Source organism: Eretmochelys imbricata, chromosome 2, assembly GCF_965152235.1.
Source record: "Eretmochelys imbricata isolate rEreImb1 chromosome 2, rEreImb1.hap1, whole genome shotgun sequence".
NCBI lineage: Eukaryota > Metazoa > Chordata > Testudines > Cheloniidae > Eretmochelys > Eretmochelys imbricata.
In genome coordinates this window covers 197,714,714-197,729,280 of record NC_135573.1, presented here as the reverse complement: position 1 = coordinate 197,729,280, position 14,567 = coordinate 197,714,714, and positions in this window count along the sequence as shown.

The window sequence follows — 14,567 nt, the reverse complement described above, 5'->3', positions numbered from 1 at the left end:
AATATTGGCTTTACATTAGCTACCTTCCAGTCACTGGGTACAGAAGCTGATTTAAAGGACAGGTTACAAACCATAGTTAATAGTTCCGCAATTTCACATTTGAGTTCTTTCAGAACTCTTGGGTGAATGCCATCTGGTCCCGGTGACTCGTTACTGTTAAGTTTCAGAGCAGCAGCCGTGTTAGTCTGTATCCGCAAAAAGAAAAGGAGTACTTGTGGCACCTTAGAGACTAACAAATTTATTTGAGCATAAGCTTACATGAGCTACAGCTCACTTCATCGGATGCATTCAGTGGAAAATACAGTGGGGAGATTTATATACACAGAGAACATGAAACAATGGGTGTTACTATACACACTGTAACCAGAGTGATCACTTAAGGTGAGCTATTACCAGCAGGAGAGCGGGAGTGGGGGAGTGGAGGAACCTTTTGTAGTGATAATCAAGGAGGGCCATTTCCAGCAGTTGACAAGAACGTCTGAGGAACAGTGGGGTGTGGGGGTGGGGATAAACATGGGGAAATAGTTTTACTTTGTGTAATGACCCATCCACTCCCAGTCTCTATGCAAGCCTATGTTAATTGTATCCAGTTTGCAAATTAATTCCAGTTCAGCAGTCTCTCCTTGGAGTCTGTTTTTGAAGTTTTTTTGTTGAAGTATTGCCACTTTTAGGTCTGTAATCGAGTGACCAGAGAGATTGAAGTGTTCTCCACCTGGTTTTTGAATGTTATAATTCTTGACGTCTGATTTGTGTCCATTTATTCTTTTAAGTAGAGACTGTCCAGTTTGACCAATGTACATGGCAGAGGGGCATTGCTGGCACACGATGGCATATATCACATTGGTAGATGTGCAGGTGAACGAGCCTCTGATATTGTGGCTGATGTGATTAGGCCCTATGATGGTGTCCCCTGAATAGATATGTGGACACAGTTGGCAACGGGCTTTGTTGCAGGGATAGGTTCCTGGGTTAGTGGTTCTGTTATGTGGTGTGTGGTTGCTGGTGAGTATTTGCTTCAGGAACCTATCCTTGCAACAAAGCCTAATCACACCAGCCACAATATCAGAGGCTCATTCACCTGCACATCTACCAATGTGATATATGCCATCATGTGCCAGCAATACCCCTCTGCCATGTACATTGGCATCTTAAGTGATCACTCTGGTTACAGTGTGTATGGTAACACCCATCGTTTCATGTTCTCTGTGTATATAAATCTCCCCACTGTATTTTCCACTGAATGCATCCGATGAAGTGAGCTATATCATGAAATGCATCACGAAAGCTTATGCTCAAATAAATTTGTTAGTCTCTAAGGTGCCACAAGTACTCCTTTTCTTTTTGTTACTGTTAAGTTTCTCAGTTAATTCCAAACCTCCTCTAACAACACTTCAATCTGTGACAATTCCTCAGATTTGTCACCTACAAAGGATGGCTCAGGTTTGGGAATCTCCCTAACATCCTCAGCCGTGAAGACTGAAGCAAAGAATTCATTTAGTTTCTCTGCGATGACTTTATCTTCTTTAAGTGCTCCTTTTGTACCTTGATCGTCGAGGGGCTCCACTGGTTGTTTAGCAGACTTCCTGCTTCTGATGTACTTAAAAACATTTTGTTATTACCTTTTGAGTTTTTGGCTAGCTATTCTTCAAACTCCTTTTTGGCTTTTCTTTTTACATTTTTACATGTAATTTGGCAGCGTTTATGCTCCTTTCTAGTTACCTCACTAGGATTTGACTTCCACTTCTTAAAAGATGCCTTTTTAATCTCTCCTTGCTTCTTTTACATGACTGTTAAGACATGGTGACTCTTTTTTAGTTCTTTTACTGTGTTTTTTAATTTGGGGCATACATTTAAGTTGAGCCTCTATTATGGTGTCTTTGAAGAGTGTCCATGCAGCTTGCAGGGATTTCACTCTAGTCACTGTACCTTTTAATTTCTGTTTAACTAACCTCCTCATTTTTGCATAGTTCCCCTTTCTGAAATTAAATGCCACAGTTCTGGGCTGTTGAGGTGTTCTTCCCACCACAGAAATGTTAAATGTTATTATATTATGGTCACTATTTCCAAGTGGTCCTGTTATAGTTACCTCTTGGACCAGATCCTGCGCTCCACTCATCAAGAGTAGATCAAGAGTTGCCTCTCCCCTTGTGGGTTCCTGTACCAGCTGCTCCAAGAAGCAGTCATTTAAAGTATTGAGAAATGTTGTCTCTGCATTTTGTCCTGAGGTGATATGTACCCAGTCAATATGGGGATAATTGAAATCCCCCACTATTATTGAGTTTTTTATTTTGATAGCCTCTCTAATCTCCCTTAGCATTTCATCATCACTATCACTGTCCTGGTCAGGTGGTCGATAATAGATCCCTACTGTTATATTCTTATTAGCGCATGGAATTACTATCCATAGAGATTCTATGGAACATGTGGATTCATTTAAGATTTTTATTTCATTTGATTCTACATTTTCTTTCACATATAGTGCCACTCCCCTACCCCCACCATGACCTGTTCTGTCCTTCCGACATATTTTGTACCCCAGAATGATTGTGAACAGCTTCCGTATGAGGAGAGATTAATAAAACTGGGACTTTTCAGCTTGGAAAAGAGACAACTAAGGGAGGATATGATCGAGGTCTATAAAATCATGACTGGTGTGGAGAAAGTAAATAAGGAAGTGAATAAAGTAAATAAGGAAATTAAAGTAAATAAGGAAATAAAGGAAATAAGGAAATTACCTTTTCATAATACAAGAATTAGCGGTCACTAAATGAAATTAATAGGCAGCAGGTTTAAAACAAGCAAAAGGAAGTATTTCTTCATAGAATGCACAGTCAACCTTTGCCAGAGGATGTTATGAAGGCCAAGACTATAATGGAGTTCAATAAAGAACTAGATAAGTTCACGGATCCATCAACAGCTATTAGCCAGGATAGGCAGGTACGGTGTCCCTAGCCTCTGTTTGTCAGAAGTTGGGAATAGTCGACAGGGGATTGATCACTTGATGATTACCTGTTCTGTTCATTTCCTCTGAAGCACCTGGCATTGGCCACTGTTGGAAGATAGGCTACTAGGCTAGATGGACCTTTGTTCTGACCCAGTATGTCTGTTCTTATGTTCTCTTTCACGAACAGAAGATGGTCCAATAAAAAATATTACCTCACCCACCTTCTCTCTCTAATATCCTGGGACCAACATGGCTACAACTCTGGATACATCTTTCTGTAACCTCAGTTTCATTATTCTTTATTTCTGATGTAAATAATTCTTCAAAATAAAGGTGAGGTGATGCCAAATTTGTGTTGAAAGGAAGTAACTAAAATGAGTAATGGCCTTTGAAATGAGGGACACTTGAGAGGCACATAAGCAAAGTGAGTGTCTAGAAAGCTTTTCAATTCTGTAAAATTACACAGATGAACATGTGACAGATATTAGTCACATCGATTAGTCAAAAATCATGGAAATGTAAGGATGAGAAGGCATCTCCAGAGGTCGTCTAATTCCGCCCCTGTGATGACATAGAACCAAGCAGACCTAGACCATCCCTGACAGGTGTTTGTCTAACCTGTTCTTAAAACCCTCCAACGGTGGGGATTAGACAACCTCCGTTGGAAGCCTATTCCAGTACTTAACTATCCTGGTAGTTGGAAAGATTTTCCTAATAGCTAACCTATATCTCCCTTGCTGCAGATTAAGCCCATTAATTCTTGTCCTGCCTTCAGTGGACGTTGACATCAATTGATCAATGTCCTATTTATAACACACCTTTTCATGTATTTGAAGATTGTTCCTCCTCCTCACCTGTCAGCCTGCTTTTCTCAAGACTAAATATACCCAGTTTTTAAATCTTTCCTTAGAGAGCAGGTTTACTAAACAATTTATCATTTTTGTTGCTTTCCTCTGGATTCTCTCCAATTTGTTCACATCGGAAGTGTCACTAGTGTGGAGTATAGCGGGACATTTGCCTCCTGTGTCTTACATACAACACTCCTGTTAATACACCCCAGAATATTAGCCCCTTTTGAAACTGCATCATATTGTTTGCTCATATTCAATTTGTGATCCACTATAGCCCCCAGATCCTTTTCTACAGCACCACTGCCTAACAAGTTATTCCCAATTTTGTATCTATGCATTCAGTTTTTTCCTTCCTAAGTATAGTACTTTGGACTTGTGTTTATTAAATTTCATCTTGTTGATTTCAAACCAAGTCTCCAATTTGTCATGGTCATTTTTAATTCTAATCCTGTCCTCCAAAGTATCTTGGAGCCCCATCCAGGTTGGTGGCATCTGCAAATTTTATAAGCATGCACACTGCACTCCATTATCTGAGTAATTAATGAAAATATTGAATAGATGCACTTCTGGAAGGTGACCTAATACTATGGTGATGTGGCTGGCTTAAGAACCGGAACAGAACAGAATAGACAAATATCTAGGATAAGGTTTCCATTACAAGTCTAATTATTGCCCACTTTTAACTTCTTCATATAACTCTCTTTTACCTAAAATTTGACATGCATGGCCTCTTGGCAGAGGAGAATAATTTGGGAAAGTGAAGGCAATTTTAGAACAGGGATAAAAACCTTCTTTTGTGAAATATTTCAGTTCTGTGGATAAAAAGCGCCATATGGGTCTGATCCAAAGTCCACTGAAGTAAATGGAAAGACTCCCATTGATTTCAGTGGCTTTGGGTCAGTCCTTTTGAGGAGCTAAATATTATTATATTATTTTCAAGACCTTTGAGAGATGAGGGTTAGAAAAAGGAAACATTTTTCATTTGTGAAGCATCTTCGGTATTTTTGGGGGCGAGCAGTTATCAAAAATGGCTGGGTTCATAAATTTCAGATGTCATTTATTCATTTGTTTTCAGTAAGTTCTAGAATGTGTGCCTATATTTCAGAATATTGGATAGATAATTTGAGGGTTATTATGAATATCTGATGCTTTGAGAGCTCTAAGAGGGCACAATTTGAAAACTTCTCAATAGGTCTTTAAGAATTTATAGACATCATAACTCAAATAGCTTTGATTCCAGGAACATAACCTTAGAAGCAGTGCCCACTGTAGCATCTGCTTTTCTGCTGGTTCACAATTCAAGTTGTCATTTACCCCTGTGCATTGTGAGTGGAAAGGAGGGCAATCCTGCTCTGGTAGCATTTTACACCCACTTTACACAGATGTAAATGACTGCAGAAGATGTAAGGGAGTGAAGAATCAAGCTTTGTAGTTTATAAACTCGAGAGTTAGTAAATGGAAAGTGTTTATATTGGGGTATCATTTTTCCGTAAACCAGAGGCCTGACTACAAAGGACATATCCTTGAATCCACTCAGTGTAATTATCTAAGTAGTTGTCACTAACATGTAATTACTTCGAATAAAACCTGTTGCCCTCTAAGTACTTATGGTACAAGATGTTTAAGCTCTGTATATAAAGTAAAGCATTATGATTAATCATATGTACAGTATACCATGTGCATTTTACTATCGAAAACAAATATTGATTTGAAACAGTGCTGATATGGTATGATGTAAAACTGATGGTTCAATTTGGTCCAGTACTGGATTCGGATAAAGCAGCCAAGTTTTCAATCTAATTATGTCTGCACAGCTGATGAAGAGAGTTGTACACTGTGCCATTGCCTTGACAAACACTTTACAGTAATCCATTTAAACAGAAAGTATCCTAGTAAAACAGGAATATGCAGTATTTGCCCTGGCCCTTTTCCAACTTTTTCAGTGGGTTTAAAGGAGCAACAGGCTGCTTCTGTATTGGCAAATAAACACCTGCATGGGGGTTCTATATACCCACCTGAGAAAATGGGGAAAGGGAAGAAAATGGCCAATACTTACATAGCTTTTGAAATACAGGTTTTGGGCCACATTCTCTCTTGGCCCGGTCCGTGGATCAGAAGCCATATGATAGAGGTATGTGGGTATGGCTAGATTAATGGGCAGAGGTACTGATCTGTAGGAAACCCACCCCCAACTTCATAGATGGCCAGACAGACAAAATGAAGTGGCAGGGTGGGGTGTGGGGGGGTACAGCTTACACAACTGAATGGGAGGTATAAGCTATTTGTTGGTCTTTGACAATTGGGTGCTGTTGACTTAAAGAAGTGAGAGCTACTGAAATAATGCAGAGAATGAATGACTTTTTGGCCTTGTCCTATTATTTGTCACTACAAGGTTCAATACATCTGTGACGGTTTTCCCCCCTCCCAGGGTGCCACCTGATGTACTGGGCCCGCCTGTTCCACCAGCCTGGGCTCCCATACCCTGTCCTGATGAGCCAGGCCCTCAAGCCTCCTCTAGCACACACACAGGTAGGGACACACCCAGCTGCAGAAAGACACAGACACTGAAATCAGCTCTGCATGGGAAGACTCACCTAGGGGATTGCCCAGCGCTCAAGTGCACACCCTGTCTGGGGTGCAAACCCAAAATTGTAGTCTCTTATGCTGTACAGAAAACTGTACAGTGTAAGCTCATGAAATTCCCTCCCTCCCTCCCTCCCTCCCTCAATATGGAGGAATATATGCACAGCTTTTTGCCCCCAGTTATGAATTTCACAAAATGTTTTTGCTTCTCTAAACCAAAAACATATTTATTAACTACAAAGGATAGATTTTAAGTGATTAAAAGGGATAGCAAACAGATCAAAGTAGATTACTTTAGTAAATAAACAAAAAATGCAAACTGATTTTAATAAACTAGATAGGTAGGATTTAGATTAGCAAATTCTCACCCTGAGTGATAAACAGGCTGGCAGATTCTTAAGGCACAAGTTGTCTTGGCTTTCCCAGGTTTTCATACACAGGCTAAAGATCCTTCTAGCCCAGGACCATCACTTCCCACAGTTCAGTCCTTGCCCCTCAGGTGTTTTCAGGTGTGTTGTTGCAGGGAGAGTGAGGTCCTCCCCCGTGTTATTGTCCCCCTTTTATATCTTCTTCTCACTTGCTGGAAAGCTCTTTTGCTGTGGCCTCGGTCAAACAGTTCCCACTGTGCAGTACTATCTCTGAGAAGTTTCTACTGTATACAGTTCCTGGGGTAATCCTTGTGCTCGTGTACATTTCCTCAATAATCCATTAACATTGTTTGGCCTTTTTACTTTTGTACCTGAAAGGCTGCTTGTGGGTGTTTTCAACCTCACAACATGTTTCAGTAACACATACACAGCCAAAATTTATAACTTCTCATACAACAATAGCACATACAATCCAATGAGATATTAACGTCTAGCAGATCAAGACTTTTAGAATGAAACCTCACAAGGCACACTTTGTACAAAACATATCCTAATTATATGATATTTCTCCCTTCATAGCTCTTCATATTCCTTCTTTTGTTCAGTGGGCACCTAGTTAGTGAGAAAATGACGTAGGGTAGGGACAATCAGATTGCATAAGACAGATGCCCTGTCCTCTTTTACTATGTTTACAGACAAAGCAGGCTGGCCAGGACCTCAAAAAAGTTAAGTCAAAATGGAAACAAATCAAGTAACAAAAATTAAATAATGCTGCAGCTAAAACCTTTAGATTAATTGTTTTACTTCCTTTAATGCATCTGATGTTTTATATGGGGAGAGAGGTTCCGTATACTTTGCTGTATACACGCACAGACAAATGGGCAGCTCAGTAACAAAAAGAAACTTGCAGCAATGTAGAAAGCTGTAGGGCTTTTGCCAGTGAATCACTCTGATGTAACATTCCAGGTGCTTTTAAGAGAAGTTCAGGGCCATGGGAAATTGTTATGCCTCAAGGCCCCGACATGCATTTTAAGTCAGGAGAATATCTGCAATTAACCAGTCCGGGTGCAGAGTTTGTCAATATATACAATTCTACATTGCAACTGGAAATGTCCTAAAGACTTTGGGAGAGATTCTCAGCTGCTGTAATCCTGGTGGTGGAATTCAAGGGTGATATGTCCATTTACACCACTGAGGATCTGACCCAGTGTCCCTACAGATTTCCATTGGATGTCTTTGGGGATTATTTTGTGAGGGTAATTGAGGTATATAAACCTGTGGAATCATATAAAAAATAACATGCCCTTAAATCCTACCCTTGGGGGAAAGGCAAGCACGACCCAGTGGTTCGGATGGTAGTTGAGGCCTTATGAGACCCAGGTTCCACCTGGGTTCTAATCATCACCGTTCGATCAGAGACTACCTGTGTGCCTTTGGGTAAGTCTCTGTGCCTTAGTTCCCCATCTGTAAAACAGGGATGATAGTATGCTCCTACCTCACAGGGGGTGTTGTGAGGATACCTCTGAAAGCGCAAAGGTATATTCTGAAAAACCAAAACAATCTCTGGCCTAAATTCAGACTGGACAAAGATGAGTGCAATTCCATTGACATCAGTGGAACTGTATCCATTTACAATCTGAATCTGGCCTTTGGTCTGTTTCTGATTGTTCGAATGACTGGGAAGTCCCATTAGGTGAAGTAACCCACATCACAATACCATTTTGTATGATTTTCAGAATCAGAGAAGGCATAATCAGACAGAGGATGAAATAGAAACAAAAGTTCCCAAAGGTAATTATAATATTCCAGAAAAGGAAAAGCTTTGTGCTGTTTCTGCCACACACAATGTTTCAAAAGTGTCAGTGTCAGACATTCTTCAAAGCCAGACCAAGACCACGGCTAAAAACAGCGCTTTTGCTGGATATTAAAGAAAAAGCCTTCTTGCTGTTACCTGTGGGAAGAGTTAGACTATGCAAACCTGTATAAAAATACTGCCTTTAGCATTTCATTGGTATAAACTAGCATTTACGGTATGTGATACTGAGCCACAGTAATGTTGGATCAGTCTTCTTAGCTGAAGACTTTTGGAATGTCTGAAATGCCTCAGCCTCATATATGTGTCTGCGAGTAGGGAGACATAATTGTGCTTTGATGAGTGGCCTGCCAGAAAGAAATGAAAAAACAAAATAGAAGGAAAGAATTTAAATAAAAGAAACAAAAAATGAAAATTCAGCAGTTTTGACTTCTCATTTGCAAGAAGAAAAACCCTTGAACCACTGACATTTCTACTATCTTCCTGTTTCTTTTTAGTTAGCTGGATTAGATATCATACAAATGAGCTCGCTCCATCATGTGTCACAATTTATTGCTGCATATTCCAAAGCAGATTTTCGCTTCTGGCTAACTATGCCCCTGGCCTGATATTCCTATGCAAGAAGAGGAGATATCTCCACATTCAGCAGAACTGCCTCCCACACCTGAGAGACAGATAACCCCATTTTAAAAGGTCAGGCTCCTCCCACACCTACTGCTTAGGAGGCACTGGGCCGAGGGAAGAGTAGAGTTGAATGGCAGCTGGTGGGGAGACAAGCAGATGGAGGCAAGGAGACTGAGATGGGGAGTGATGGGTATTCTAGATAGTGGTGATAGGTGCAAAGCTGAGAAGGGAAGTCAGGGATCAGAGGGAGCAAAAATGGGAGGAATAATAAAGGTGTGCAAATGTAGGAGAAGGATGATGAGACACTCGAGAGTCTGGGGCTGGGGCACTTGAAGGAATGGAGCCTGATAAGTGATGTTGATGGAGAGGTGGGTGAAGGATCAAGACTTTTGTCTTGTCATTCTGCAAGGGGAAATCTGTAGCTAATTACATTTTCAGCTTCCCTCAGAGCCCTGTGGTCCTACGCCTTTTCCTGCTAGCCACCCTTCACCGCTTGAGCAGCTCCAGCAAAGGGGGTTTTTCCCATTAAATATTCCATTGAAAATAAATAAATAGTGGTCTTCAAAATTTTTCTTAAAAGACTTTGGGTTTTCATTTAAAAAAAAGGAAAAAAACAAAAATGTTTCCATTTGTGGCAACCAAAAAATGTCCTACTTCTGGTTTTTTGAAGACCCTTCCCCTCCAAAACAAATTATTATGTTGAAAATGGACATGTCTGATGGAAATATCCATTAAAATAAGAGCCATTTTTTGTGTGTATACATATATATTTAAAAAAATATTAAATGAAAAATCCCTTTTGGTCCTAGTCAGGTAAAGCAGGAGCAGAATATGATGATTACAGCCAAGTCCTATTGTAGGGCTAGCTTGCCTTTGTTAATTATATTCAGCAGTAATGCAAGGAACCTACAGGCCTATATCCTGGAAGACACTACCTTCAGCAAGTAAGCATAAGGCTTGAGCCTGTGAACTTTGAACAGATAAATTTTGAACAGATATATGGCCCAACAGGAAACTCCAAGTATTGGGGAGCTGAAAATAGTGTTTGAGGGGAATTTCTGGCCACCAGAACATGACCCAAGCACAAGAGTCTAATGGTAACAAATTGACGTATATAACCAGTACGTGAGCTACATTCCCAGATACTTAACCACAAGAGGGCCATGGAAATGAATTGACAGTATGATAATAATTTGAGATCATCAATATACTAACCTCTAGAAGAAAGGCACTCCAACATTAGTAAGGTGAGGATATACAAATAAGAAAAAGGGGAAAACCCTACTGAATATGCATCAAACATACTGGCATCAGTGTATCATATTATAAAAGTTGCATCCCAGCCTAAAGGTAGTAGGAGAAGGTGATGTAGTCCTTGGAAGGTGCCAGAACGATGGCTACTGGTGATGAGGGGGAAGGCGATGGTGATGAGGAAGATGATGGCTAACATTTCAGGTTGTTCTACAAGGGATGGTGGGAGTATATGGCTGTGCAGATGTATATTCTGTAATATATCTACCTTATTGAGTTGGGGTGTTTGTGAATGTGCTAAATGTATTAATAAACTATTTGTAAATATAGAAGAGTTCCTATAGTGTGAGTGTTGCAACTGTGCACATCAGGTTCCCAACTGTATAATAATTTGAATAATACTGGGCCTGATCTTGGGACAAGAACCTGTCAACCCTCAAAGTGGTAATCCCTGCCACATTTCACCCTTAACCAGATCTATCATTTACTCATCCAAATGCTATACTGACCCCACCAGTGGCACACTGATGATTACAGGGTAAGTCAAATTTTTCCCCACTTCAGCACTTACACCCTTTAGATACTGTCAGAGCTATGAAATATGATTCTATTTATATATGTTTAAGGACCCAACAGCAGCCTCTGTATCAAATTGCTAATAATAGGGGACGTTCCTGAGCTGAACTGTTGTGAATGGAATCGGCCAAGCCTCAGGCTAAGCCAGGTTATACCATCCAGTACAGGAACAAATTTAGAACACTTTTGTTTGCAAGTTAAAGTTGTCCTTTACTATAGAAATCTGTGCTTTTAGCACTTGTTTATGTGTTGTCACTAGAGAGTTCTCTCACTACATGTGCTTCAGCGATCACAGCTCAGGGAAGCCATTATGAACTTATGTCAGCCTCAGAGTCACAGCCAGCTCACAATGAATCTGAACTGATAATGTAACAATTCTGATGCTGCATCATGATCACTTTTAAATTTAACCCCCCCCCCCCCCCCCCCCACACACACACCCCTACTTCTCCTTCAAAGAGGATGAAATGTGACAAATGAACAGTTTACCTAGAGGAGATGTGCCACTGCCCAAATAAACAATGCTGTACTCTGCCAAACCATAACCAGACACTCCGTTTCCTCCCATCAATCCCATCATCACTGTGCAATGGAACAGAAAGCAACATGTTAGTAAGTTATGATAAGCACACTACATTCCTCCTACCCCCTTCTGCAGCATGGGTAATAGTTTATGGGTTAGACAGGATTTTTCTTCATATGTTTGCTGTAACATGAGGAATGAGCAAAGGATCACCACCCAATTCTTGAGGCAACATCACACAATTCTTTGCCTGGGGAGAAGTTGGTGCGGAAGATAGAACATGGCAATTGTAACACCCGTTATGTATTACGTTTCTTATGGGCCTGCTGCTGGGATTAGACAGTGTCACTGGTTCTTTGGGATAGGAAAGATTTTGAAATCATAAAGCTAGGACAGGAGTTATGCTGTTATACAGCACGGAGCAGCATGCATGGTGGCACCCCACCCAATTCTTTGGCCAAGTGGCTCCAGTGGAACTGAACTGCCAGCTGTCCAAGGAATCTCCACAGGAAAGATGTGAGAATGATGCGTCATCTCCCCAAAAGGAACCCATACGTCCTCCAGGCCCACTCCTCTCAAATCGCACAAACCAGCGTGCATAAGTCCCATATGGTTTAAGGTGCCCAACTTTAACTATCCACGTTTGAAAATTTCAGTCTGAAGTTACCAAAAAACAAAAGTTTCAGCAATCAGACAGATTTAAACAGAGAAAGAATTAAGAGTCAAGCAGCAATTTGATTCAGTCACGCAATGTGATTAGTCTGTTGAAGTTTCAGAAAAACTAAACTTACATTTTCAATATTTACAGCATTGCGTTACTGAAACATTTGACTCACTTAACCCCTCTAAATAAAAGGCTGATCTTTAGATATCAAAAGCTCTGCATTTTTATTTGGCAATAGCAGTTAGTGCTCTTGGACACGAGAGACTAGTTCAGTTAGAAAACCAGTGAAAGAAAGAAAATACCCTGGATGTCATCAAAGGAGCAACATCGCATGGGTTGAGGAATGAATAAAGAACATCTGCAGAAAAATGTTTAGGTGGCCACTCCGTACTTTCAGCAATTCTGCACTAATGAAAGTCTAAAAACACTGACATGCAGGAAGTAGACATGGCGCCCACAAAAGACTTAGGAAAAAAAAATTGAGGAACAGTTAGCTCCAAATAGGCTGCTTAAAAACGAAGGCCATGGAATCGCATAAAAGAAAAGGTAAAGCCATATGTCGACCCTTCATTCCTCTTCAGGTACGACCAGAATAAGAGACCTGCCTACAAGAGTCACTCTTGTAGACTGCATTCTCTGTCTTTCAGCTAGAAGATAGCATCTAACCAGACAAGTGGAGGAAGAGAGGAGTGAAGAGTATTATGACTTGGGGACTCAGGACCAGGAGGACTTCACAGTTCTAGCATCTAACCAGACAAGTGGAGGAAGAGAGGAGTGAAGAGTATTATGACTTGGGGACTCAGGACCAGGAGGACTTCACAGTTCTGCTGCAAATTTCCTTTGTGACCTTGGGCAAATTACTTCATCTCTCTGTGCCTCAGTATCTCATCTGTAAAATGGGGATGAGAATACTTGCCCTCCTCACACGGATGTTGTGAGAATAAATTCACAAGTGTCTGTGAGGCACTTAGATACTACAGTGATGGGGGGACCATAGAAATACCTAGAGAGACTGGTCAATTTCTTGCTTTAAAGTTTGCTCTAAGCTTTTTTCAGCACACTAATGGCCTGGAGAGCATTCCTTCCCCCTCCCCCACTCAAATTGTTTTTCTCCCTTCAAAATATCCTAGAAGTTGCTTGAAACAACTGAGGAATAGAGGCTAAGACGGGGTGGGCAAACTTTTTGGCCTGAGGGCCACATTGGGTTTCTAAGATTGTGTCGAGGGCCGGTTAGGGGAGGTTGTGTCTCCCCAAACAGCCAGGTGCGGCCTGGCCCCTGCCTCCTATCCAACCCCCCTCCCCACCCCCCCACTTCTTGCCCCTGATGGCTCCCCTGGGACTCCTGCCCCATCCGACCCCTCCTGTGCCCTGACGTGCACCCCCCCCCCGGGACGCCTACCCCATCCACCACCCCTTGCTCCCTGTCCCCTGCCACCCCATCCAACCCCCCCCCCATTCCTGACTTGCTCCCCGGGACCTCTGTCCCATCCAACCACCCCTTCGCCCTGTCCCGACTGCCCCCAGAACCCCTGCCCCTGACTACTCCCTGCCACCCCTTCCAACCCCCCTCTCCTTCCTGACTGCCCCCCTGCCCCATCCAACCCCCGTTCCCCACCCTCCGATCGTCCCAGCCCCTATCCACAACCCCTGCCCTCTATCCAAAACCCCCCACTCCCTGCCCCCTTACCAGGCTGCCTGGAGCACCGGTGGCTGACTGCACTACAGCCGCGCTGCCCAGAGCCTGGGTCAGGTCGCAGCTCTGCAACTGCCCTGCCCGGCCGCCCAGAGCGTTGCGCTGAGGCTGCGGGGGAGGGGGAACAGCAGGGGAGGGGCCGGGGACTAGCCTCCTGGGCCAGGAACTCAGGGGCCGGGCAGGAGGGTCCCCGTAGGCCGGATGTGGCCCACGGGCTTAGTTTGCCCACCTCTGGGCTAAGAGCTGTTTGAGCTGAATGAGCAAACTGGGTTATGAAGGCTCATAGGGGAAGTTAGAATCTCTAATGCTGTGCCAACTCAGCAGAGAAAAGCAGGTTGTAGACTTCGGGTGAGCCAGGACCTGGTAAATTAGAAGGAGAGTAAAGTTTTAGTCATTTCATTCTACAACGAGCAAGACAAGCAAAATAATAGTACTTCATATCAGGGTGAGAAAAATGTTATCGCAAATAACAAATGCTCTAAAGGGAGCATGTGAAATGAAGCATATATCAGTAGAATAATCTCTGAGAGGAGATACCAGACAAAAGAAGCCATGTCCCAACAATAAGAAATTCCTGGGAGTTAACTATCTGTGGATAATCCAAATTACTCTTTTCACAGATCTGTGATCTGATATTTGATATTTATTAATTTTTTCCACTAGAGTGTGCTTTTGGC